The sequence below is a fragment of the Vulpes vulpes genome, chromosome 14 (genome assembly GCF_048418805.1).
Source record: "Vulpes vulpes isolate BD-2025 chromosome 14, VulVul3, whole genome shotgun sequence".
In the NCBI taxonomy this organism is placed as follows: Eukaryota; Metazoa; Chordata; class Mammalia; order Carnivora; family Canidae; genus Vulpes; species Vulpes vulpes.
In genome coordinates this window covers 119439541-119467197 of record NC_132793.1, presented here as the reverse complement: position 1 = coordinate 119467197, position 27657 = coordinate 119439541, and the positions used below count along the sequence as shown (strand labels likewise).

At 53.0% G+C, this 27657-nt stretch overlaps 1 protein-coding gene across 5 annotated transcripts in view; it reads left to right on the top strand.

Moving 5' to 3' along the window:
- The first annotated feature begins 256 nt into the window (after nucleotides 1-256).
- Nucleotides 257-27657, top strand: part of JAKMIP1 (janus kinase and microtubule interacting protein 1) — a 142161-nt gene continuing 114760 nt past the window's right edge. For 2 of the 5 annotated variants that reach the window (XM_072737805.1, XM_072737809.1), the window contains exon 1: nucleotides 267-614. The gene's annotated coding sequence lies outside the window, so the exon portion shown is untranslated. Of the gene's footprint in view, nucleotides 615-27657 lie in introns of all 5 variants that reach the window. The other 3 variants (XM_072737806.1, XM_072737808.1, XM_072737807.1) reach the window with 2 other exon arrangements.

The following is a 27657-nucleotide window of genomic DNA, read 5'->3' as shown; positions in this document are numbered from 1 at the left end:
GCAAGCAATCCCCAGGGCAGCTCCGACCCAGCGGGCGCCGCGCCCCCGCCGACCCGGGGCGCTCCGCCGCGAGACCCCAGCCTTCCCCCGCGCGGGCCGCGGGGCCAAGTGCGCACGCTCGGGCCTCCCCGCACCTCCTCTGGCGGCCGCCGAACCGCTCCCGGCCTCGGCCCGGGGCGGGGGCGGGGCGAGCGCAGCGCCTTCCCCCTGACTGGCAGGGGCACGGGCCAATCGGAGGGGCGGCCCGGGGAGGGGCGGGGCCGCGCCGGGAACCGGGCGCCGGGCGATCGCAGGAGCTGCAGCCGGGAGCGTGCGGCACGCGCCTGCCGGCTGCCCCGAGCGCGGTCCCCGGTGCCGCCGCACCTCGACCCCCGCCCCGCCGAGCCGCGCGCGCATCTGCCCATCTTCCTCGTTGGCTTCTTACGATTTTTTTTCTTTTTTTCTTTCTTTATTTTTTTGCACGCAACCTTTTTCTGTTCCGTTTTGTCCTTTTTAAGGCGGGGGCGGTGGCAGCGTAAGCTCGGGGCGGGGAGTGGGCGGCCGGAGGATGCGGCGCGGGGCTGCGCTCGCTACGTTCGCAGCTGCTGCCCGGCTCGGGCCCGAGCGCCGAGCAGGTGGGTACAGGTGCGCCGTGGGGGGAGGGGGGGCGCGCCCTGGCCGGAGGGGACCCGTGCACCGGCTGATGGGCGGACCCCGCGGCAGGGGACGCGGGGACCGGCGCCGTCCCGCCCCATCGCCCACCCACCCTCCCCAGCCTTCGCGCCCCTCCAGATGCCCTGCCACTCTCGGGTCTCACCTCCGTGGTCCTCCACCCTTCCGCTCCCATCCCCCATTCCCTCCAAATCCCCCCTCGGCGGCTCCCAGCAGGAGGACTCTGCGTCGCCTCCCTCCGTAGGCCCCTTCCCCGTTCCGCCCCCCAGCCCCCTCTCTCCCTCACGCCACCCCCATTTCCACTCCTCTCCCCATTCCGCCCCAGATCCGAGGAGGGGGAGGGGACCCACCGGCAGCCCCAGGGAGTGGCGCGGGGGGCGTGGCCGACCGGTGCCCTCCGAGTCCAGCCCACTGAGTAAGTCAGGGTCCCCCCAGGTCCCGGGCGAGGTGGCACAGAGGCGGGAGCCGCGGGCCGCTGCGGGGCGGCGGGGGGCCTGGAGGGCGAGGCCGCCCCGCCCGCACCCCCGCACCCCCGCCCCGCGCACCGCACCCGCCGCGGCGGCCCCTGCCCCGCACCCCCCCGCGCGGCTCCGCCCACGTGGGCGCGGGGAGGAGGCTGAAGCGCTGGGAAGAAAGGCTGGTACCCACCCTGCTGCCCCGCCGGCGCGCCCTGGGCGCACGCAGCCTCGGGGATGGCGCGCAGGGATTGGCTCCGCGGGCCGGGCACCTTGCGGGGCGCCCTGCGTTCAGGCCCGGGCTGTGGGCCTGCGTTAGCGCGCTGTGCCCTCATCCTCATCCCCAGCCGGCTGCCCCCTCACCCCCTCACCCCCTCACCCCCCCTCCCTGCTGCGGGCTCGTGAGGATCTGGCCTCACCCTCCCTATGGAGGCCAATTGCCGGGCTTGAGTCTTTCGCCATCGAAGCCGCCCCCGCCCCGACCCCCCCCCCCCACCCCGTCCCCACACACCCTAGTCTGCCTTTTACTGATGGCTTGGCCGGCCTGGGCTCTCTGCCAGCCTCTGCCCGGCTCTTCAGACGCCAGAGATACGGTATCTAACGGCTGGTCCTCCGCCGCCCCCACCCCTTTCGCGCACACGGGGAGGCGCACTGTCCTTGGCCTCTGCTGTGCTGTTCCCTCTCTGGGAACGCCCTTCCTTCAACTGGCCAGCTCCTTCTCCAGCAAGGTCAAGGAGAACCCCTGCCCCGCCGGAGCTTCCCTGGATGGTGGGGTGGGACACGCTGTCGTGTCTGATGCCTCAGCCTCCCAGGCCAGACTAGGAGATGTAGAAGGGCGAGTGGAGCCTCAGCCCCTCACACAGGGCTCTGCTCACAGTAAACATCCCACGTGAGGGGGGCCCTTCCCCACTGAGTGACCCCCTGGCCTAGGGTGAGTCTGTGGAGGAGCTGGTTTCTCCTCCAGACCTCGGGTGGGTGGGTGGCACTGCCATGAGCCCAGGTGGGCAAGGAGGTTTGGGATGGCATATGGGATGGTCAGGACCCCTGTCATTTGCTTGCCCAGCAGGGCAACTCCCAGATCCGCTGCTCTCAGAAAGGTCTTCTTGACCGTGGATGATGGCTGTTGGGACTCTTGCACGAGGTCTGTAATGCCGAGCATGTCTCCGGAGCTGGGGGTAACTCCCACCTTGAGGAGACTTTTCCCAGTGAGGAATCCCTCAAAGGGTCTGAGTGTGGCCCCAACAAATGTGAACGTTGCCGCTGTCCTTCAGAATCCATCCTTAGCTCCTGCTGCCTCTGTGACCTCCCATGTTCCCCACATCCTGGCTTCCCTGGCCCAACTCTGTCCCTGCCACATGTGCCACCTCTGTGTTCCCTGGACATGTCTTCACACGCAGGCTTCTCCCCACATACCGTGCTTCTGTTTGGTTTGGGTTTTGGGTTTTGGTTTCTTTGGGCAATGTCCTCCTCTCTCGTCTGCCTGGAGAACTCCTATTCATACATGAAGGCCCAGGTCTCCTGTTTCAGTTTGCTGGTGTTTCTTCACTTTGCTGTACAGATTGTGGGTTCTCTCACCTGTGCCCTTTTAGAACATATTTCCATATACAGTTGAAGATGTGTGACATTTTTCCTTAAGCAAACCTTGCGCACCAGAGAGTGGGGACACGATGAGGTCTGAGGGGCAGCCCTGCTTGGATGGGGGCTCCACCTTCCTGGAGAGCTAGTTACGCTGGCACCCATCATGTCAGCGCTGTGAGAGGGACGTGCATAGCGGGGGACAGAGCTTGATGGTCTCTCCGCAGGTCTGACTGGCAGGTTTCATGCTGAGGAAGCAGGATGGAGGTCCCCGCTCTCTTAGCGTAGACGGTAGGTTGGGGCCAGGAGAGGAGTGGCATAAGCAACCGTGGCTAAGCCAGACACATGCCAGCAGCCATTGCCACTTGTGCTGGAGCTGTTTGCTGAAGTCCCTGGGAATGGGACCTGCCTCCCTGCAGGCTCTGGAGCCAGACTGCCTGGTTTCCATTGGGGCCCTGCCCTTCACTCAGCTGTGACTTTGTAACTAACACGGGGTGCCTCCCTCAGAAAGACTGGGGACGACTGCACTGGGTTCTGGTTCTCCTCGCTTGGTCTCTTGGGGGGATTTGAGTCGCCTTGTAGGGCTTCTGAAATCGATTCACCTTTGTCCTGGTCCTTAAGGCTGTGTGATGTCAGACAACAGGATTAACTTTTCTGAGCCTCCATTTCCTGTACAAAATTGGGGCAGGGGTCCCTCTGGCTGGGCTGGTATGGGGACCAAAGTGTGGTCTCTGGGCACGGGCATCACTTCCTAAGTGGTGATGGTGAGGGAGCTTATGGTTAAAAAATTCATCCTTTGGTTTTGTCCCAGAGCACCCACCCCATTTAGAGGCCCTCCGAGCGCCTCCTTCCCTAGCTAACAACATCAGGCCAATAAGCTAAATATTCAATCAATGGGAGTGAAAGATGAAGGGAGTGGGTACCTGTTGGCTGATGGGAGTGAGTGCACACCCGTGTGAGGAGATGTCGAGGGCGCGGGCAGGAGTCCTGAGTTTATAGTATGCACAGTCAAGGCCACCCACTCGGCCTGAGCAGCTCCTTTGATGCTTCTGTCATCTGGGCTGCTTTCCTGCTCAGTGTTTACAGTGATTTCCGCTCAGTTCCTAGGAAGACTCTTACACCCCTAAAAGAACAAATCATCAGCACCAGCTAGGTGAGCAGAGCTGGGACAGGACAGGGCCAGGTCAGAGGAGGGGGTGCATCAAGGACCAGCTGGGACCCTCCTGGCTGTGCCACCCTGGGCAAATCTCTTAACCGTCTGTAGCCCGGTTCCTTTTCTTGTGATGCTCATGGGAGGAGTATAGCTATCGTTGCTTAAACTCCCCCTCCTGCTGTGAATTATCTCACGGAAGCTGCACAGCACCTCTCTAGGGAAAGATTATGTGAGCACCTGACAGGCAGGGGCTGAGCCTGGAGGTGGAGGTGGAGGCGGAACTCACCAGCGGGGGTCCCACGCTCCAGATCCTAGGGGTTGCTCCATGGAACACGCTGATCCCTGTAAAGCAGCGTCGACCTTCTTACAGGACCCATGTGAGGAATCAATCAGAGGAGGCTTCTCGGGGCTTTACATCGAAATAGGTTACCTTGAAGCCAGAAGCCATTAGTGTTGCTGTGATCTGAGGCTCAGGAAAGGACTCCAGGGCAGGCCAGCAGTGGGACCTTGCTTGTCATTGTCACTCTAGCCCAGAATACTGTCAGCAAATGTTTTCTTTGCTCTGGCCTTTCTAAGGCCAGGTGGGCAGCCCAGGGACTATGGGCCAGCTGCGGGGAGGGCACGAGCAAGGAGAGGGCCTGAGAGCCTGAGGCTGTGAGGCAGGGGCTAGAAGCCACTCCTGTGCGAGGTGGGAGGCTGGTCCAGAATGGCCCGAAAGTAGCAGAGTGAGGGTGAGGCCCCCTCCCCAGCAGGGACTGAGGCTCTCCTTTCGCCTTCGGTATTACTATTTATTTTTGGAACTGCGACAGGAAATATTTTACCTCTCATTCATCTTTAGAAATTAATTGAGATAAATGCCATTTTTTTTTTCTTAATTGTAACAGTTAATACTTGTTAAGCACCCACCAGGGGCTGGGGTGCATGCCGTCGTTGGCAAGCTGTGGCCCTATTAGCCCCGTCTGCTTCTGTAAATAAAGTTTTATTAGCACTGAGCCACGCCCATTTGTGCACCTGTTGTCTGTGTCTGCTTCCCTGCTCTGTTGACAGAGTTGCGCAGCTGTTGCCATCACCTGTAAAGCCAGAAGCACTACCTGGCCCTTTGCAGCTTGAGTTTGCTGTCTCCTGGTCTGTGCTGTCCCTGATTTGAGTTCATTCGGTTTTGGACACAAGCTCAGAGGGAGGTGCCTTGTGTTTCTCACTTTATAGATGGGTACAGACAGCCTCTGAAGCCTGCCACAGGGCCACAGAGCTGGTACGTGGGGGAGCAGGGTCTGCACCCAAGCAGGCTACATTATAATTTTTTGGGGGGGACATATTTTTTATTAGCTCCTAATTGAATTTTACCATGTTTAGAGAATATAGTCTGTATGTTATCTATTTTTAAAAACTTATTTACAATTTCTTTCTTTAAAGATTTATTTTATTTCATTTTTAAAAATATTTTATTTATTTATTTGTTCATGAGGGACACAGAGAGAGGCAGAGACATAGGCAGAGGGAGAAGCAGGCTCCCTGCAGTGAGCCCGATGTGGGACTCGATCCCAGGACCCTGGAATCACGCCCTGAGCCAAAGGCAGACACTCAACCACTGAGCCACCCTGGTGCTCCTATAGCTGTTTTTCTTTTTCAAAATTTATTTAAGTAATCTCTACACCCATCAAGGGGCTCCATCCCACGACTTTGAGATCATGACCTGAGCCAAAATCAAGAGTTGGATGCCTAACCAAACTAAGCCACCCAGGTGCCCCTATGGACAATTCCTTAATGACCTGATTCCTGATAATTTCTTAAAATATCTTTGTGTTAAATATATATGTACTATTTAATAATGATGATCACATTAATTATATTTAAGTGTACGAGTCAGTGGTGGTATGTTCATATTGTTGTGCAGCCGTCCCCATCAAGTCCAGAATGTTCCCATCATCCCAGACTGGCAGTCCATGATCTTACCATGACCCCATACTGCCTTGTATGAGTTTTGTAGGAAAAAAGCAAATGGTGGTGGCATCATCATTTGGCATGGGAGGCTTTGACGGCAGCTTTGGGTTTGAATGCTGGCTCTGCCATTTGCCAGCTGATGGTGGACGAGCCTGTGTACTTCTCTGAACCCCTTACAAGTCAGTGTCCTCATTTGTAAAACGGACAGCCCCAGTCCCTGTCCCTGCAGGTCACATGGGCATGGGGATAAACTAAACAGAGGTGAAGGCCCAGCCTCCTGTGGTGGGCAGTAGCTATGACTGTGTTCCCTCGAGCAGCCAGACCCTAATGGGGTGTTAGGTCTGTTTCTCTGTGAGGCCTATGGTGTCCCCTTGATCCTTTCCAGGCCCTGGAAGTATCCTCAGGACCTAGCACATGCCCTGAAGTCCCTGCCTGGACCTGAGAGGACCCAGATGCTGTGTGGATGCGGCCTCCTGCTGTCCTTTCTACCCAATGGCCCAGACTTGGCTGCAGGGCCATGCTAGGGAATGAAAGGAGGTCCTGTATGCCATCCTGAGACTGCCAAGGGCTGCCCATGTGGCAGTAATGCCCTTGTGTGTGCCAGGTCAGGGAACGCGCTGGCTCAGCCTGCTGGCCCCAGTGCCTCCACCTTGGCTGCATTCTGATTTGGGGGCCTTGGACTAGCCCCTGGTCCCTTCCTCAGTTCGAGGGGTGGGACATACCTCCGAGGGGTGCCAGCAGCCTGCGAGGCTCACAAACTATGGGAGTGGAGGCGAGGAGTGATCTGGTGAAGTGGCTTTCTACTTCTCCTAGCCTTGGGAGCCCCTGTCCCCCCACCCCCATTCCCATTGTATCCTGTTGCTTCTGGATGCGGGTCAGTCCTTTCTGCTTGCTGAGACATGGGGTTTTATTCAACGGGGTCACAGCCTAGATTCTCTGGTGAAACAGTTCCCTCCCTCTCTGCCCCTCTACCCTTGCTTTTTAAAAATTGAGGTGCAATTCACATAAGACAAACTATTTTCAAGTGTACCATTCAGTGGCATTTAGTACATTTGCAAAGTTATGTAACTGCTGTCTGTCTCTAGTTCCAAAACATTTTCATCTCTTGCAATGAAAGGCCTGTATCCATTAAGCACTTACTCCCCATCCTCCCCTCCATCAGCCCCTGGCAACCACTGGTCTGCATTGCATCTCTAAGGATTTGCCCATTCTGGACATTTCGTGTTGATAGAATCCTATTACGTGTGGCCTTTTGCGACAGCATAATGCCCTGAAGGTTCATCCAGGTTGTAATGGGTGTCAGTGCCTCGGTCCTTTTTTATGGGTGAGTAATATTTCGTCGTGTGGATAGATCGCTTTATATTATCTATTCATCTGTTGATGGATGTTTGGGTGGCTTCCACTTTTTGGCTAGTGTACCTAGGGTTTGAAGCAAGGCTTACGGAGTTAAAATGTTGTTCCTGGGATCTGTCCTGCCTAGGTTCTGTTCTGGCACTTCCACTCTTGTCTTCTCACTGCCAGTCCATCATTCAGCCACTCAGCCCATGCTCCTGGATTGCACTTCATGCCAGGCACTGTGCTGGGAGCCTCCAGCCTGGACTTGTTCTTGACATCTGGAGAATGATTTCTTGGCTTCTCGTTTTCCAAGCCGGGGCATGGGAGTGCCCTGAGGCAGGAGGAATGGCATGGGGGCCAACCTGGTTGCTCCAGAGAGGCTGCTGGCATGGGAGCCCGGCTGCCTTTCTGTTGGCTCCTGGAACACGCTGGACTCTTCCTGCACCAAGGTTTGTGTTTGCTGCTTGATGTCTGGCACACTCTTCCCTGTCCTCACCCGAACCATGGTCTTCTCATGCTTCACATCTCGGCTTGAATTTCCCGTCCCCCCAGAGGTCTTCCCTGTCCACTGTAGGTAGATACCTGTTATCTACCTTCTGCTGTTATTCTTTTCTACTGCATTCTTTTTTCTTCTGAAATCATCACCATCTGAAGGGGTTTTTCCCGTTTATCATCATTCCTCCATCCCCATAAGCCAGGGCAAAAGCACCAGGAGGGCAGGGACCTTGCCTGGCATGTTTGTGCTCATCTTTCAACACAGGGTATTGGCACACAGTAGGTGCTCAATAAATAATCGCTGCTGTTGCTTGGAGTCAGATGTAACTTAACTACCTGATTGCACCTTGTTAGCTCCGTGACCTAGAGCACATCTCCTAATCATTCTGAGCCTCACTCCCTTTTTCGGTCAATAGGAAGGCCATCCAGTGTCCCTAGCCCTGGTGCGCAGGTCAGAATAACCTGTGCAGACCGCCCAGAGCCGTGTTGGTGTGCAGTAGGTGTTTGTAACTGGTGCTGCTGCTGGTGGTAGTTGGAGATGTGGTCATAGCGATTGTGGATGAGTCTCCATGTGCTGGGTGATGTATATACTTGCTCGCCCGGAGGTGGGTAGGGACTCCTAAAGCTGAGCTCCTGGCACTCGCCATTGCTCAGTGCCTTTGAGCCCTGAAATGTGGCTCTTCTGAATTGACCTGGGGTGGTGAGTAAAAAAAATACACACTCGATTTCTAAGACTGTGTCATCAGGAGAGTGAAAAAGATCTCAGGAAAAATGTTAACATTGATTACACATTGAAATGCTATTTTGGATCTGTTGGGCCAAATGAAATGTATTATTAAAATTCATTTCACTTGTTTCTTTTTGTTTTTAATGTGGCAACTAGAGAATTAAACATTGCGGGTGGGGCTCACATTGTCTTTCTTTTGGGCAGTGCTGCTTTAGAGGTTCACGTCCTTGGGAGCAGGGGCCAGGTTCTGGGGGGCTGCAGCTCTGCCTTCTATGAAGTGCGTGGCCCTAGGCAGGTTAATTAAATTCCATTGTGCTTCCGTTTCCTCCTTTGTAAACAAGAAGCTCAGTCTGATGACAAGCAATGACAGTGCATATTTGAGGGCTTCCTGTGTGTCCCTGGAAGGAACGAGGGCCCCATGAAGAGGAGGTGTGGCAAGGTCTCAGCCCACATCAGCTTTCATTCTGGGGAAGGAGGGACCCACACAATCTAAATTAATCACAAACCCTGTCACTAAGACTGTGATGCTTTCCTGAAGAATCTAAGGAAGGAGGCGCCGTGGACATCATACCTGCCAGGAGAGCTGGTCTCGAGGTGGGAGCCAGCAGGGATGGCTCTCCATCCAGCCCGGTGCATAGCAGGTTCTCTGTAACTGGCAGCAGAGATGACTACTTGGGAATGGCTCAAGAGCGCTGGGTCACTCTACCCAGCAAACCTCCACATGATGGCTCTAGCCTTTTTAATCCCAGCACATGTAATAACCACATCAGGGTTTTGCTGCTGTCCTCTGAAGAATTTGCAACCTCATGTGCAGTGCATTTCCCGTGGCTACCGAATGCAGGAGTCTATCCTAGAAGCTTCCCTATGGCCAGCTCTGATTGGAGGAGGGCAGCTGATGGCCAGGTTTGATTTTTCAAAGGCAGCTTCTCCGGGTGTGGCACGACCTCCCTGGTATTGTGTGCATCTTCTCTACTCTGTACCCATCTCCACTGCTTCCTATCAGGCCTGGGAGGGAATCTGAATTTCATCCCCAATCCAGCCTGGAACCACTAGGGAGACAAGTCGCTTCACCCCTGGGAGCTCTGGCATCCTGGGAGGTACCCACCATGTCCCTATCACAAGCTGCTTGTGCTCCCTCCACATGGAGAGATGCCCGGGAAGGGCTTTGTTTCGGTTTTGCAGGGGTCACCTGGCATTGTCCCTGTTTTCCACATGCACGCCGGCCTTCAGGTGCCTGGCATGGTACTGCCTGCTGGGGTGGGAGGTGGAGAGTGGGACATGCTCATGAAGCAGCAGAAATGAGCCTCAGGTGGGTTATGGAGGGTGGGAGCATCTTCCTTTCCTGCCCTTCTCAGCCCGCACCACCTCAGTGTTGTGGAGTGAATGAGTTACCTGAGGTTGCACAGGTAGAAATGGCAGTGGTGGGGCTGCTCTGGCTACTTGTATGGTTACTAATTGCATATGAAAAGTGTGCAGACCTTAGCTGGGCATTCAAAGGTCCCATGGTGTGCTCCCAGCTCTGTTGCCATCATTTACTCCAGTGAGCTGTACCTCCCTGCTCAGCACTGCTCTTTCTTCCAGATCCTTGTATGCCATCTCCCTCTGCCTGTGACATCCTGCTTGCTCCATGGCCCAGCTTGGATGTCACTTCCTCCATTCTCGCTGGGCCCCCAGGAGAGACCTGTTTGCTTACCCTACAAGTTCGAATTGAGTGAATGAAGTCACTGGGATTGGATAAAGACAGGAATAGCCAGGAAGCAGAAGAATGCACCAAAGGAGCTGCTTCTGCTCATCTCAATTTTGCTAGCATGGCGTGGCCTGCTCCTGCCTCTCTCATCCCACGCCTTCAGTAGGGCATGTGTCCAGCTACACCATCTGTCCACTGTTTCTGACTGAGCCAGGCTTTTTGCACATGCTGTTCCCTCTGATAGATTTGCCTGTTCGCTTTTCCTGTCCTCATCCAGCCAGTGAACACCCTCCACTTGTGCTTAGAATCCATCACTAGCTTTATTTCCTCCAGAAAACCTTCCCTGTTGTCCCCCTTCTCGTTCCCCTTCCTCAGGCCAGGTCAGGCATGTCCCCAGGGCTCCTGCTGCCCTAAGAATCCCCCGCTTACTGTCCTGGACATGGTATTGCAGCTGTCTGTGACTTGTCTGACTCTCCCACTAGGCAGAAGGTTCCAGAAGGTTTTAGGAAGCTTGAGATGCCATCTGATTTGCAGTAGGATTCCCAGAGCCTGGCACAGGGTGGGTCAATAGATTTTTGGCCTTTGGTCTCACAGATCATGATAATGTCAGTGCTAAGAGGGGCCCCAGTGGGGGAGGTGGTCCGTTGTCTCTGTTGCTCATGTAGGATCCGCCCTGTCCTTAACTAGTGTCACCCCACTCTCTGCAGCAGCCACCTCATGACTACCCTGCAAACCTTAGATAACCCAGTACTTGGGGCAGAGACACCCTGGTGGCCGTGTTAGCCCAGAGGGACCATTGTGGAGCTTCTGTAGCTTCTTCATAAAGGATCCCCCGCACATGGATTTCACCATCTTGCATTGCAGTCTGCTTTCAGTTCAGGACTACAGATATGCTAAAGAGCTGTCTTCAGAATCCAAAACATCTCATGTTGACTGAAGGTTGTAGTTCTTTTTTTTTTTAAAGTTTATTTATTTATTTATTCATGAGAGACACAGAGAGAGACAGAGACACAGGCAGAGGGAGAAGCAGGCTCCCTGTAGGGGGAGCCCGATGTGGGACTTGATCCCAGGACCCTGGGATCATGTCCTGAGCTGAAGGCAGATGCTCATCCACTGAGCCACCCAGGCGTCCAGGTTGTAGTTCTTGTTAAATTGTCCTACTTTTTCCCTTTCCCCCATTGCACCTCCGAATGCAGCTTTGGAAGACGTGGCTTCTTTCGGGAAGTTGGCAGGATTGCTCCCTGGGCCAGAGCAACTGGACCAGTGAGCTCATTAAGCCAGGTAGTAATTGGATTCCTGCAGCAAGTCTGGGTCCTTCCAGACTGGGGAGTAGGTGATCTCTTTGCCAACCAGATACTTTATGGTGAACAAGGGCCAGGATGCCTACAGATTGTGCCTGTTCTGTTTTAACCTTCAGGCAGATGGGTTCTTCACTGACATGAATGTCTCCCTGGATTAGTCACCCAGGACGAACCCAGTTGATGACAGCCTGGGCATTTGAGATCCCGTGAGTCCTCTACAGGGGTGACTAAAAACAAATACAAGACAGTTCAGGCCAGGGACACAGGCAAGTCCTATTGCTGGGTAGGCTATTGGAAATTGGGGGTGCTCCAGCCAGAAGATGGGGGAGGGGTGCCAGGTGCCCCAACCCTCAGGTGTTGACAATATAGATTGTGAATTTGGGATGTCACAGTTCACAAACTCCTGGTTTGTAGCTTCCCTTCGTGTTTGTTGATGAGCAGAGGGCTTGGTAGGGAAACTAAGAGGTCAAGTAACTGGGATGTTGGAGGCATAAGTCACTCAGGCAGGGATGTGGGCTGATCGGTTTGGGATGGGGTTTTAACTGTCCATTGGGACAGGTACACAAGGGACCTCTGTTCACCAGAGCTTCATTAACATCTGTGCCAGGTCTGCAGGAGCAATGCCATGACATTTGAAAATACCCATACTGTGGACTTTGTTGTGAATTCCAACCATCCCTTCCTACTTTGGTTTAAAGCACTGAGCTGTTGCTCCACGTCATGAAGGAGATTCCCAAAACATGGCAAGTGGCCCCATCCCTCCTTGTGGGCATGTCAAGTTGTAGCTCCAAATCCTCTAGCCCAGTAAACTGGTAGTAGATATTTCTTTAGATGGTGTTCCATGGCTGTTGGACAAATAATTGAAGTGCTCCTGTTTGCTGGAACCAGAGAGAAAAAAAAAATCATGAAAGATTTGAAAACCACCTGGGAGCATCTAGCTGGCTCAGTCAGTTAAGTGTTCAACTCTTGACTTTAGCTCAGGTCATGATCTCAGGGTCATGAGATCAAGTCTTGCTTTGGGCTCCATGCTGGACATGGAGTCTGCTTAAGATTCTCTTTCTCCCTCCCTTTTCCCCCTCCTGCTCATCTTCTCTCACTCTCTTAAAAAAGGAAAAGAAAAGAAAAGCCATTTAAGAAACGGAAAAATTGTCAGAGAGGTAATTTTGCTATCTGGATTAAAAATAATTAGCCTTTTGAAGTTGTCACTCTACCTTTTATTCCAAACCCAGTGTCTTATTCACTTAGTGCAAAAGAATGCAGTCAAGGAGGAGCAGAGGAACCAAAAAGACACGAGACATGTAGAAAACAATCAGTAAAGTGGCAGAGTTGAACTCAGCTCTACAAATATTAACATTAAATGTGAATGGGTTAAACAATCCAATCAAAAGGCAAAGATTATCAGAACATAAAAATGATCTAACTATATGCTGTCTATAGGAGATACATATCTTTGGATTCAAATATAGATTGAAAGTAAAAGGATGGAAAAATATATATCATGCAAAGAGCAAAGCCACAAGAAAGCTAGAGTGGCTGTATTGGTATTCTATAAGATACACAAAATAAAAAACAGAGATGGGGTGCCTGGGTGGCTCAGTTGGTTAAGCATCTGCCTTTGGCTCAGGTCATGATTCTAGGGTCTTGATATCAAACCTTGCATTGGGCTCCCTGCTTGGAAGGGAGTCTGCTTCTCCCTCTCCTTCTGACCCTCTCTCCTGCTCATGGTCTCTCTCTCTCTCTCTCAAATAAATAAATAAAATAAAAAAAAAACATAAAGAGGGACATTTTATGATGATAAATGGGTCAATCTATCAGGAAGGTATAAACAACCATAAACACATATGCACCTAACAACAGAGTGTCAAATCCATGAAAACAAAACTGACTGAAATGAAGGGAGAGATAGATAATTCAGTCCATCGTTGGATACTTAAATACTCCATTTTAGGTAATGGATAGTACAACTGAATAGAGGCTCAAGAAGGAAATAGAAAACTTGAACTACACTGTAAACCAACTAGAGCTAACAGAAACATCAGAATATGTATTCTCAAATGTACATGGATTTTTCTTTAGGACAGACCATATGCTCAGCCATAAAACAAACTCAGTACATTTAAAAGAATAGAAATAATGCAAAATATGCTTTGTGACCACAAGGCAATGACATTCAGGAGGCAATACCAGCAAACAGTGCCTGGCCTGTAGCTGATGCTCAACTCTCATCTTGTCAGTCCTGCGTCTAAGACCTCCACTTGTCCTTCTGATTTCATCCTCCATCACTCTCACTCATACCTTACTTCCTGGCCTGACTGAGCTACTGACTTTCCCACCCACTGTTTCCAGCTTCCTTGCATTTGCTTATGCTGCCTCACTTCCTGAAATGTCTGTTCCTTTGCCTTCCCCACCCCCATCCTGTCTCCTAAGTTTGCATCCTGTCCTTCCTACCTTCCATGAACATCTGCCTTAGTGAGCTACAATGAGGAGAGTGTGTAAGCAACTGATCAGAGCAGTGGTTCTCCAAATGGGGTCCTGGACCAGCAGCACGAGCATCACTGGGGGCATTTTAGAAATGCACATTCTTAGGCTCCTCCCTGAGCTACTGGATCAGAAACTGGTTTGGGACCTGGCAGCCTGGCTTTTAACAAATTCTGTGGGAAATTCTGATACTCCCTCCAGTCTGAGAACCAGAGCAGGAAGTAGTTACACAGTCGGTCTATTTGGTCATCACTAAGTTGACAGCGTGATTGGTTCCCCCCAGTAGGCAGGAATCACCCATGCTGTCCTGCTATATCTACAACTGAGTACAGAGACCCTTGCTTCCTAACAGCAGTTCCTAGAAGGCAGTTCTCTGTCCAATAAGCACAAGCATGTTTCCACTGGTGCTTAGAGTGAAGGGAGCTCGGGTTCCAGTGGTTTCCTGTGGAAGAAGGAAGATGTCCTGGCCTTCTTGTGCTGTACTCCCTCCCTCTTTGTCATGGATGTGGGCTATAATCTCATTTCTAGGAAAGAGGGAAAGTGGCAGAGTGTGAAAACCACCCCTGAGCCTGGAGTCCCAAGGCTCAGGTTTGTATCCTGCCCACCTACTTCTGTAGCCTTGCAGTGGTCCTTTTTCTCCCAGGGTGTGTGTGGAGCACCTGCTGTGTGCTGGGCACTTGGTCCCTGCCCTCTTGAAGTGCAGTGAGCAAGGATGATGATCATAGACAATTGCAGAACAACACTATACCCTTACCTCTCTCTGGATTTGCTTCCCCCAACAGTAAGATGATCTTTATACCATAATCTACCCTAATATACAAAACAGGGAAATGATGGTTTATTCTTGGATATATTTTATGACCTTAAACTTATGACATTTATAATGTCAGTGCATGAGAATAGTGAGGTTGCTTTGATGATTAGAGCTTTTGAAATGAAAAATTTGGGGTGATAGTTGTGGTCTTAACAGCTGTGGTATCTTCAGTGTTGCCAGGCTTTTGTTGTGGTTGTGGGAATAGTTTGTGTTTTGAGAGTCCTTATGTACCACACTTGCTGTTGGTAAGGGTTACAGTTTGATCGGCAGCTTGGCTTGTGATCTCAGGATGCCCTGTACTGGAGGTGGTAGAGTTTGTGCAAACAGCCGCACAAAGCTGGGTGTTCACCTGGTACCTCAGGTCCATGCAATGGGATCTGCAAAGGGTTAACGTTTGATGTCCAGGTCATTTGAATTTGCATGCTGTCTGTTTTGTTTAAAATGATTATACCTGAGGGATGCCTGGGTGACTCAGTGGTTGAGTGTCTGCCTTTGGCTCAGGGTGTGATCCTGATTGAGTCCTGTATCAATCTCTGTGTGTCTCTCATGAATAAATAACATCTTTTAAAAAGTTGATTATGCCTGAAAAGATGGAATCAAACTTGTTGCTCTAGATCCCTGACCCCCAAGCATCTTCATGGAATGGAGTGTGCAATCCAGGCCCTCATCACCTCCCAGCCCTGCAAAGTGCTGATGGTTCTGCTCCGATTTAGACATTGGCCATTGTTCCTTTGCAGGCTGTCATCTGCCCTTTAGTACCATGTTTGGTCTCAAACTCCTAAGTGTCCCACGCTGCTCAGTCTGGGACCTGGGAAGGCAGAGTCTCCAGGGCCATCACTGATGGAGCTGAGCTGTGTGGGAGGAAGAGCTGTGTGAGGGCCAGCCCTTGCCTCATCTTATCTCTGTGAGCAGATCCTTAGGGTCCAGGGTCCTCCTAGGAGGGCTGCAGGTCCCGTCTGCCCGCTCCTTCTGCATAATGGCTCTAGAGTTATTGGGTGTTTGGAGAGAACAGCAGTCAGACTAGGAAGGGGGGATCTCTTCCTGAAATTACACCTGGCTATGCCACTCCTCTGCCTAATGGGTTCCCCGTTAGGTGGCCAGGGATGAAGCATACACTCTGTCATTATATCTATGACCTATCCTGATCCTCTGGCTTTTACTGTCTTAGTTCAGGCTGCCATAATAAAAATACCATAGACTGGGGGGCTGAAACATGCGAATTGTATTTCTCATTGTTCTGTAGGCTGGGAAGTCCAAGATCAGGCTGCTGGTCGATTTTGGCATGATCTGTCTTCCTGCATTCTTACTGTGTGCTCATGAGGAGGCAGGAGAGGGTGAAAGCAGGCTCTCATGTGTCTCTTCTTTTTAATTTTAAAGATTTTATTTATTTAATCATGAGAGACAGAAAAAGAGAGGCAGAGACACAGACAGAGGGAGAAGCAGGGTCCCTATGGGGAGCTCCGTGGGGGACTTGATCCTAGGACCCTGGGATCAGGACCTAAGCTGAAGGCAGACAACCATTGTGCCACCCAAGTGTCCATCTCTTGTGTCTCTACTTATAAGGGCACTAATCCCATCTTGAGGACCGTACACTCATGACCTCGTCTTAACCCTTATTACTCCCCAAAAGCCCCAACTCCAAATACCATCCCACTGGGGATTCGGGTTTCAACATAGGGATTTGGGTGACCCTGACCCCTCCCTGATGAGCCCCATGAGGGGTTCTTTGAACTTACTGGGCCCCCTTCCTTCCTCCTGACTCTGTACTTCTGTATCTTCTTGCTAGCACTGCCTTTCTGCTGCCTCTAGAGATGGCTCAGGCTCATCTTGGGTGCTTCCCTGCGCACCCTGGGTCCTTAACATCTTTTCGTCACAGCCCTCACCACACTCTGGGGCTGTCATCTTTCATAGTCCTTTTTGTGCACTGGCTGCAGCTGAGGACCCACGTGGGATGCATGTTTGTGGTTTCTGTGCCCAACCTGGGGCCAACAAGTGTCTATACCTGATGAAGTCATTGTTAACTATCTTCCCTACTCAGCTGGTAGTAACCTGGCAGGGAGCACATCTTGGTCCAGGCACCCCAGCTCTGTAATTAGTGTCTCTCTCTCTGAGGCCCTGGTCTCACCCTACCTATCTCAGCCCCACCCTGCCCTCGTCATTTCTAGAGTCACCTTCTTGGGAGAAGCTAGGACATAGGCTCTGTGTCCCCTCCCCTCCAGCTTTGTGCACACAGCAGGCACTTGGTAGGTGTCTGCTGAAGAGTGTGCCCTAGGCATAGCACGCCAGGTTGAGTGGCTGGTGTAGAAAGGATGTGGAAACCACAAACGAAGTTTGCTTGAAAGTCATTGGTTGCCCTGCTTGTTCTTGGCGGTGTGATTAATTCTCAGCCTGGTGACTCATTTCAGCAGAGGCGGGACAGAAATGGGCTGACAGCTGGGGCCTTTTCTGGGACTTCTTAAGGGGACTATGCACATCAATAAAGAGGATGTTCTAATATGGAGCAGGGAGTTTGCCAGGAGCCAGCAAGTAGCAGCTGAAAGAGCAAAGGTAGGGACTTGAGTGAATCTTTTACTCACTTTAAGCTAAAATTTTGTTCCTGTGAGATGAGAATAACACGTCTCTCTAGGACCTTATGAGCACTGGGATTGTGTGTGTAAAGCACCTGATGCCTGGCGGCTGCCCAGGAAGTAGCAACCTTCTCCCCCCAGGTGTGCACAATAGCTGAGGCTTAGCTAGGTGCTCAATAAATGTAGTTACTTTGGCCTTCCTTTGGATGAGGCAGTGTCCAGATTACCTTGTGGCTCTGTGCTCAGGTCCTGGTGTAACACCTGGAGCAGGTAAGAGCAGGTAAGAGCATGGATGCTGGAGCCAGACCACCTGTTCATCGTTGCACCCCTATTTGCTAGCTGGGTCGCCTTGGCCAAGTTACCTACCTCTTCCTGCTGGAACACTAAAATGGGATGCTAATAATACCCATGTTAGGGCTGTGGAGTAACAGATGATTGGGAAAGTTTGGAACAGTGTGTAGCACACAGGGATGGCAGTGTGAGCAGGGACTACTGTGATTATTATTACTTGGTGCATGTTGGTTGAGTTATATTGTATTGTGTCTGATGGGAGAGGATGTGGGTATTGCCAGGATGCTTTACTTTTCTTGCAGGCCAGGCCTCATTTCACATTGCTCATCCTCACCTCAGATTTTCCCTCCTGTCCAGCATCTGTAAGATTTTACAGTGAAAAGCTAAAGAAAAGAAAACCCCGCAGGCACTGAATGTTCTGGAGGAACTTTCCTCATGTTCTTGTGTCTGTTGATAACGACTTTCAATCCTCTGTTTGGGGGGGATTTTGTGATGTGGGTTTTGAATGGGAGTAGCAGTTTTATCAGAAATTGTTTATTTGTGGGAGTGTTTGGTGGGAAATTGAAGTAGGTGGCTTTTGTTGTTGTTGTCGTTGATATTGGAAGCTTTTCATGACCTGGAATATTTTGAAACTATAGCTTCATGTAAGTGTCGTGGCTAATTCAGTGGTATTTAATTTGCTATCAATATGCTTTGTTTTGGGAGGGTGATGGCACGGTGAGCCTGGCTGTTCCTCCCTAAAAATGTGCTTGGGCGCCTCCTGGGAGCATGTCTGGTCTGCTGCTAAGTCCTGAGGATAGGAAACAAACTGTTACCTTGTTTGCCCAGTTCCTTGGGCAAGCTGGGAAGTGGCCTTAGAGCCAGACAGACCTGCGTTCGAGTCCTGACTCTGCCGCTTACAAGCTGTGGACATCGGGCGAGTGACTTCAGCTCTTTCAAAGGTGTCAAGTGGGAAAGACACTGCTCTGTGTTTTAGAGGTTTTGGGGATGGGTGGAGATGGGTATGCCCCGCACATTGCCTGGCACAGAGTAGGCTCTTAGAAATGGCAGCTCTTGGTTTGGCTGCTGCTTTTGGGTCGAGGGAGGGTCTCTGGGAAGAAGGAGCAGGGGGTGGTGGATGGGGCAGGGCCCGCGTTGGCCTGGGCTTCCTGTCCGGTGCAGTCATCTCAGCTGTTGCGCATACCGGGTGCCCCCCCCCCCCGGGATGCTTCATGCTCCCCTTGCTCTCCAGCACCCCTGCGGGAGGGTGGGAGGGCACCGGGCCCTGGGAGGTGACGCCATTCAGCGGCCAGAGGGGGGGCGCCGTGGGCCTTCGGGCGAGCGCTTGCCCTCCCCAGGCACAGCACAGCGGGGCGGCGCAGGTGGGACGGGGAGGTGGGACCCGGGGGGTGGGACCGGGCAGGGCGGCTCGGACGCTAGGTCGGCAGCTCCGTGTGGGCCCCTCAGCAGGACTTCATTGCGCGAGAAACGCAAAACGTGTTTCAGAAGCACGGTCCGGCCTTCTTAAGTTCCCGCGCATTTTACCAGGGTCGCACTGTACCAACCTGGCCGCCGGGCCTGCTTTTTAACGACACCGAGTCGGTGCTGAAGCTTCCCCAGTCGCCCCCGTAGCGGGGAGGGGGCGGGGCCGGCGGCCGGAAGGGGCGGAGTCAGCGTGCCCGGCCCAGCGGGCAGCCGGAAGTGGGTGGGGCCGGAAGGGGCGGGGCCGGGCCTTGAGGGGTCAGTTCGGCACCCTGGGGTGCAGACTGGCCTCGGCTTGGGGGTGTGCTGGCAGGGGTGGGGCCGCTGGCGGGGGTTGGGGGAGGCCTGGCAGGGGCGTGGGGAAGGGGGGCCTGGCAGGGGGAGGGGGAGGGGGGCGTGGCAGGGGGAGGGGGAGGGGGGGCGTGGCAGGGGTGGGGAGGGGGGCCTGGCAGGGGTGGAGGGGGAGGAGGCCTGGCAGGGGTAGGGAAAGAGGCCTACAGAGGTGGAGGAGCCTGGCAGGGTTGGGGGTGGGGGTCTGGCATGGGCATGGGGGAGGAGGCCTGGCAGGGGTGGAGGGGGAGGAGGCCTGGCAGGGGTGGACGGGGAGGCCTGGTAGGAGTAGGGAAAGAGGCCTGCAGAAGTGGAGGAGCCTGGCAGGGGTGGGGGGTGGCCTGGTAGGGGAAGAGGCCTGCAGAGGTGGGGGAGGCTGTCAGGGGTGGGGAGGGGGATGCCTGGCAGAGGTGTGGGGGAGGAGGCCTGGCAGGAGTTGGGGAGAGGCCTGGCAGGGGGAGAGGGAGAGGAAGAGGCCTGCAGAGGTGGGGGAGCCTGGCAGGGGTGGGGAGGGGGGGCCTGGCAGGGTGGAGGGGAAGGCATGGCAGGGGGAGGGGAAGAGGCCTGCAGAGGTGGGGGAGCCTGGCAGGGGTGGGGAGGGGGCGCCTGGCAGGGGCATGGGGGAGGAGGCCTGGCAGGGGGAGGGGAAGAGGCCTGCAGAAGTGGGGGAGCCTGGCGGGGGGGGGGGGGGGGAGGCATGGCAGGGGGAGGGGAAGAGGCCTGCAGAGGTGGGGGAGCCTGGCAGGGGTGGAGGGGGAGGCATGGCAGGGGGAGGGGAAGAGGCCTGCAGAAGTGGGGGAAACTGGCGGGGGGGGGGGGGGCGGGGGAGGGGAGGGGAGAGGAGAGGAGAGGAGAGGAGAGGGCCGCCCCCCAGCACAAGAGGGTCAGAGGCACGGTGGAGTCAGGTGCTTCCCAGGGCGTCATGGGGATGGTGGCCCCAAGGCGGGTGGCAGTGCTGGTGTCAGAGGGATGCAGCCATTAGTTGTCTGGGTCGGTCGGCGGGCCAGGCCAGGGAAGGGGCTGCCTTAATTCACTTAATCTGTGCCACTGCCAGGAGGCAGGACAGCCTGGGCTCGGGTCGCAGGCAGGGAGGGATAGAGCTGGGGCTCCACTCTGGATCTGACTGACAGGCTTTCTGGGGAGGCCCGGGCCTTCGGGGGAGGGATCTTGGTGATCATGGAGGGCTTCCTGGAGCAGGTGGGTATGATGCCAGGGCCCAGTGCTGCCGCCCTATGCACATTTGGATTAGACACACCCCCCCTAGGCTCTCTGGCTCATCTGTGCACTGGGGAAATGGGACCAGGGGGCCCTCTAAAGTGTCCCTCCCAAGTCTGGAGCTCACTTCTTCTGTACATCAATGTTTGCTAAGTATTTTTCCCTTTAGGGAGCCTGAGGTCTGACTGCTGACACCTTCTCCCCCAAACTCCCTTTGTAGTTTCAGGATGCCAGTGGGTGTCCAGGTCACTTCATGTCTGCAAAGACTGTGCCCCGCCCACCGTTTTGAAAAGCTCTGACTCCTTCTGGCCACCCAGGCTGTGGATGCTGCTAGGAGGTCCACCCTGTAGGGGACACCACGAAACAAGCCCTGGGACCTGACAGATCTGTGTTCAAATCCCTGGTCTTGCTGCGGGTTCACTGGAAGTTTAGGCCTATCCATCCGCCTCTGAGAGCCTCCGTTTCCCCATTTGTAGATGTAGAGTGATTATCTCGCAGCCCTTCATCTCCTCGGCCCCACTGCCCCGTTCCGAGTGGGTCAGGGTGACGTGGTGCTTTTCCTTCCTGCAGTGAAACAGCTCAGCAGCCAGGACTGATAAGGAGCTTGGTAAATGTTTGGAGAGATTCGAAAATAGATAAAAATGTACAACACAGTGTAACTTGAGCTTTAGGCCTTCTTCCCTGTCCCCTGCACTGGGGCTGTAAGTCCTCTGTGGTTCTATCTCCTAAAATGTTCTTACTCATGGCTTGCTTCTGGCCTCTTCTCCCCTCAGCAGATGGGGACACGCTGTCTCCATCTCCAGGGAGCCCCCTCCAGGCAGCCTTCCGTGTGGAGCCTGAGCAACTAATCTGAAATGCATGTGTCCAACCTTGTAGAAACCTCTCTATGGCTCCCTGCTGGGCTCAAGGTCAAGTTCAAGCCCTTTAGGGATTTATATTCCTTCCGCTAGACCTCCATTCATCCCAGGGCAGAACTGCCTTGTTCTTCTCTGTATCTTTATTTTTTAAGATAATTTTTATTTTTTAAAGATTTTATTTATTTATTCATGAGAGACATGGAGAGAGGCAGAGACCGGGGAAGCCGGCTCCATGCAAGGGGCCTGATATGGCCCCGGGATCACCAAAAGCAGACGCTCAACCACTGAGTCACCCAGGCGTCCCTGCATCTTTAGTGCCTGGGAAAGTAACTGGGCCTTAATAGGTTCTCAAGAAATGGTAGTGGTGCCGTTTATTGTTTGTACAGCAGGGTACCTCATCCACTGGGAGGAATGTCAGTATTACCATCCCTTATGTGGATGAGGGAACAGGTTCAGAGAAGACCGGGGTCTTGGTGGGAGTCAGAATGATCATTGAGTAAATACATGCTTACCCTTTTAACCTCTTCATAGGGAGTTGTGAAGCATCTCTTACTTTATGGGAGAGAAAAAGGCTGAGCCCTGAATCCAAAGTCTTTTCCAGGTTCAGAGGCAGCGGAGGATTGGCCAGCATGGGGCAGGTGTGGGCAGGTGGTGGTCCAGGGCAGTGTCCGTCTGCCTGGGCAGAGCTGCGTGGGACATCCCACCTGGTGCCAGCCATGCTGGGTGAGTCCTCAGCCGAAATCGGGCCCCCAACTTTATCACCTGTACGGAGTGCATCCGTGATGCAGTGATAGCGAGTTGCATTTGGGACTCTTTATCACAGATATCTGCTAGTCATTAATAGTTTCCCACCGTGAACATAAAAACTATACGAAAGGGATGAAAGTCTTGCAAAAAGAACAAGAAAACAGTCTCCATTTGCATCCCCACCATCCTTTGAACCACTGTTTTCTCAGCCTTGTCCCAAGGCAGCGTGAATAGAGAAAGTTGCAAGTCCATGAAACGGTTTGCTTTTTTATGGAGAACGAGGGATCTCACTTATTTGTGACCTGGGTCTGTCACTCCTGAGCTGAGTGACGTCGGGCAAGTTCCTCAACCTCTCTGAACCCCCATGGCCTCAGAGGTCCCCTAGAGAATTCACCCACCTGCTGGGGTTGCTGCTGAGTTGGTTTGGTGGGTCCGGAGAGTTGGCGTGGATCTGTGGCAAGCCGAGGCAGGGGAACAGATGAGGAGGGGCCTCATTCGGGCCCAGGAGTGTGGTTTTCACCCCGGGGGCAGTGGAGAGCAGCCAGTCTGTGAATATATTTTACTGTTTTCTGATTCTTAGAGAAGTGGTAATGGCCAGGGTCAAGGGACCCTGATTCAGAACTCTGCGTGGCTCAGGGTGACCATGGGTAAGCGGGTGGGTGGGGCAGAGGGTGAGAGGGTGGCCAGTGGGGAACACATTGTGGAGGGGGGTCAGAAGAAACCAGTCCTCAGCCGGGATATGGGGGTCGTGGTTGAGCCGGGAATGCTGAGGGATCAGAATGGAGACAAAGGTTTGGGCCAGGAGGGGATGGGGCGTTGCGTTCCCAGGAGCCCGTGCTCAAGAGAGCCTGTGGGTAGGCTGGGCACCCATCGTAATTGCTCCAGGGGCCCTCGGGGATGGGAACTGAGGCCCAGGGCAGCTGTGTGACTTCTCCAAAGTGACTCAGCAGGTTGAGAGGTGGGAGGCCAGGTGTTTTTCTGCACCGTGGCCTGACTGGTCCAGGTGCCAGCTCCCAAGGACAGAGGGAACTCTGCAGTCAGGCTTGGGGGATGTGGCTTATGTTTTCTTAGACAAGGAGCCAAAGACCAGGGCTGGCATAAGCTGAAGACTTGTAATGCTCTCTCTCTCTCTGCCCAGAATCCCTTCCAGCTGCTGTGCCCTGTTGTCAAAGATTATCCTTTACCTGATGATGCTTGTTATTCATGATCATCAGGTTTTACTTTTCTACTTGACTAATTCGGGGAAGTTTGTGGTCTAGAATACTTCTGACAGAGACATGACTGCATCCTGCAGTTTCTCTGTCTTTTTAAAATTTATTTATTCATGAGAGAGAGACAGAGACATAGGCAGAGGGAGAAGGAGGCTCCCTCCAGGGAGCCCAATGTGGGACTTGATTCCAGGACCCTGGGATCACGACCTGAGCCCAAAGCAGATGCTCAACCACTCAGCCACCCAGGTGCCCCATAAACATTTTCTTTTAATGAGTGCTCTGAGGCTTGGGTCAAGACCAATCATCGTTTTGCTGCATCAGCATTATTGTGACAACTGCTGACAACTGAATATGAAACGTATCCATGATAAAACTTCCTGGGTTTGCTTACTGTGTTGAGATTTCATAATGTCCTTGGTCTGAAGAGATAAAAGCCACAGCATTTAAAAGGGTGAATTGCTCTGATGTCTGCAGTTTACTTTCATATTGTTCACAAAAACAGAAACGTATCCTTTATTGGTGGACAAAGTAGATGTGGAAAATTGAATAATCAGTGAGTCTAGATGAAGAAAGTATAAGGAGTTCATTCTACTATTCTTGGAACTTTCCTGTAGTTTTCCAGCTTTGTAGAAGAAAACCTTTGAAAAAGGGCTGCTAGGTATGCTAGGTAGGGAGGTGTCTTGAGGATCTTGGGGCCCACCTGTCGGCTCCGTGCTCACCTCTCCATCCTTGTCTTAGTTTGAGGCAGAGAGGACTCCTTTGCCCCAGGGCTCAATTCTGAGCAGACTCTTGGGTCCAGTTTTGAAATAGTGGCAGAGGGTTTTGAGAAAATGTATTCATTCCTCCCTCTATAGAGATATCATATTTTTAGAATCTTTGTTTTGGGACCAACTTTCCTTCAAATTTTCTATTCTCCCTTAAGTTTTTCTTAAATTTGTATTGCCTTCTAAAATGGCTGGGGTATATGAATACTATTTGTTGTGGTAATTATTCAGAGAATACGGAAGTTAAGAGATCCTCATTTTCTCCATCCCCTAAGGGGTAGCCAGTGGTAGGTTGGAACCTCCTAGACTTTTCCCTGTGCTTGTGGAAACACATAAGAACGTGTGTGGATATCCTGCAGGGCTTGATGTTTTATGGTTTTTATCCTTTGTTCACCTGGTGACCCAGCTTTCTACCTCTCCTCAAAGATGCAGTGTGGGGATCATCTCCTCTAGGAAGCCCCTGGGGCGGCTCTCTGTGCTGACCTCATCCTTTGCAATCCTCTGAATCCGCACCACCTCCCCTGCCAAGTCTTGGGTAACACGAGGGCAGCTATGACTGTTTCACAGTCTGCACTTGAGTGGGGAGCCCAGGAGATGCACAGTGTTTGTGGAGTGCACAGATGGGCACGGGAGGCATCCTGAGTGAGGAAGCCTCATGAGCATGAGCAGATCCTTGCAGGTAGGAGAAGCTTTCTCATTCAAAATGTGCCTCCTGGCCCCGGGGGAAGAGAATGCCAGGGTCCTGGCTGTCTGGTGACAGAAGGTCACTTTAGGGAATGTGGACACTGCCCGATGTGAGCTACCCGAGGGCTGGGCCAGGGCTGGGCCCTCCCTTGTCCCTAGGACTCAGTCAGGCCTGGTTTGCCAGGGGTCTTAGGGGTGACAGGAAGCAGCACAGGATTTAGATGTGAGGCTGGCCTAGGTCTCTTTATCTTTCATGATCCTGACTCCTTCCTCATTAGAGGCGGTTTTCCGCAGCTGGGATCTATTAATGTCATCTGCAGCTTGTATGATTGATGCCAAGGATGGGGTCCCTGCCAGCTTGAGGAAGTTGAAAGTTAAGTGGGGATGGAGAAATGAGTGGCGAGATCCTCAGGCATGTGCTCAGGCAGGTGTAGAGGAAAGCATCCCTTGCTCTGAGCAGCTCTCCCGAGCTCATCCCCCATCTCAGGTCAGAGGGGCCCACTGGTCTGAGGGTGGGATTGCAGACATTCGAGCATTGTCCGTTGTTTCAAAGGAGTTATATTACAGGAAGCGAGTAGAGCTGGGATTCCTGTATGGTGCTGTATGGGATGTGTTCTGGGAATGGTCAGTGTCATTTGGGGAAATTGTGGAGAAGTGAGAAATTCTGTGTTTCCATTAATTGTTGATATTAACATAAATATCAGTAATGCTTAGCTGTTGCATATCTACATAGCTTTGCAAAAATATCCACTTCACCAGTTTTGAATCCAGCACTTTCCCTGTTGAATGGAGGCATAAGCTGAGTGGGAAAGTGGCTTTGGAACATCAGGGCTTGTTGACTCCCCTGATTCTGTGCCAGACCCTGTGTAAGGAGGTGGAATTTGGAGATGAGAAGTACATGTCATGCCCTCAGAGCACACCTGCGCTAGGTAATTGTTGAGGTTGAACTATGGGTATCCAGGACACGCAAAGATTCCTCTTCCATCTTCCCACACCAGTCACTATTTTGCACTTATGCCTTTGGCATTAGGTCTTGAACAAATGCTGAAGCAAATGGAAGCAGTTTATATGACAGCCGGCTCTCTGTCCTTCTCTCTGTCAATTTCTTTCTGTCTTTCCATCTAAACCAGCATTCTTTGCTGTTGGGACTGTATTGTGAATATCTGGTGATGGTGGTGGTGATGATGATGATATGGTGGTAGTAGTGAAGGTGATAGTGGTAGAGATAGTGGTGGTGATGATGGTGGTGGTGATGGTGATATTGGTGGGGAGGGTGGAGATGGTGATCATGGTGATGGTGGTGGATATAGGGGTGATGGTGAGGGTGGTGATGATATGTTGGTAGTAATGAAGGTGATGGTGGTCAAAGTGGTAATAGTAGAAATTGTGGTGGTGAAGGTGGTGATGATGGTGGTGATGATGTTGGTGCACATGGTAGAGATGGTGATGGTGGTAAAGGTGGTAGTAGTAGAGATGGTGGTGATGATGGTGCTATTAGTGGGGAGGGTGGAGATGGTGATGGTAATGGTGGTGGTGGTGGAAGTGATGGTGGCAGTGACTATGGGCACAGGGGTAGGAGTGGCAGTGGCAGTAAAACTGGAAATTCCAGCATGTCACAGGCATTATTATAATCACCTTAGCTCTCCAAATCTGCTGCCTCACAACAACCTGTAATTCGTGACCACCACGGCCCATTTTCCAGGTGAGATGCCTGAGGCTCAGGGCCATACAGTGCCTGTTAGAAGAGGATTCAAAGCCTGGTAGACTTTTTAATATTAAACCAGGTGTCACCCTGGAACTTGGTGGAAATGCCCATTCAGGGCCCCCACGCCATTCGGTCCATGTTGCTGAGCAGGGGCCAATGAAGGGGAATTGAAGGTGCTCGGAGGGTGGTTGTCAGGCACATCTGGGTTGAGGACCACTGCCCTGAGCTGCCACCAGTCCTGTCCTCAGTGGCTGAGTCACCTGAGACCCAGGCTTATGTGACTCTGGTCTTGTTGCTGAGACATGCCTGTCAGCAGTGTGGCACTCCCTTTACCTGGAACATGGGCCTCACCCCTGCTGAGATGAGGGGTTCTAATTTAAGGGTGGAGGTGGAGAGAGGGGAGAAAGAGTGGGTGCTATTCACTCCCTGGTGTGTGCCTGAATCCCCTGGGGACCTTGTTTAACTTGCAAGTGCTGGTTCAGTGGGTTTGGGTGGGGCCTGAGACTGTAGGTTTCACAAAAGCCCGGGGGTGATGGGGGTGATGGTGGCTGGCCTGTGGCCCTACTTCCAGTAGCCAGGCCCTCCGAGAGAGGTTATCACGCTGGAGGTGGCATCAGCATCACGTGGAAGGCTGGCTAACGTAGACTGCTGTGTCCCGCCCCAGAGTGTTGGGGTCAGTAGGCCTAGGGTAGACCTCAAATCTTGCAATTCTAGCAAGTTTGCGGGGGATGCTGGCACTCCTGACCTGGGGACCTCACTGGAGCACGTAGAGCCCCCTGCCAGAGGTTTCTACTTTGGCTGCACACTGGAATCAATTTAAAAACCACTGAGGCCTGGACCCAACATTGGTGTCCTGAGTCGGTGGGACTGAGCAGAGCCCAGGCCTTGGGAATTGTTGGTTTCCAGAGATGCTCACTTGCAGCCCAGGTTGAGACCCACTGCTCCAGAGCTGGGCTTTGTACCCTGGTTGCCTAGGTGCCCAGAGAGGTAACAGGATGCTAAGTCAGGCCTGCCTGCAGAGGGTTCTGGTTCAGTGGTCAGGTGGAACCAGGCAGTGGTATGAAGAATAGATTCTCTTGGTGTTTCCAGTGGGCAGTGGGGCTGAGAGCAGCTCTCCCTTGAACCAGGGGTGGGCCCCCTCACTGTTCCCTGGGCTGCTGGACCCTGGGGAGTGGCCTCTTGTCCAGAGCCTCCCCTTCCTGCCTGTGGCGGG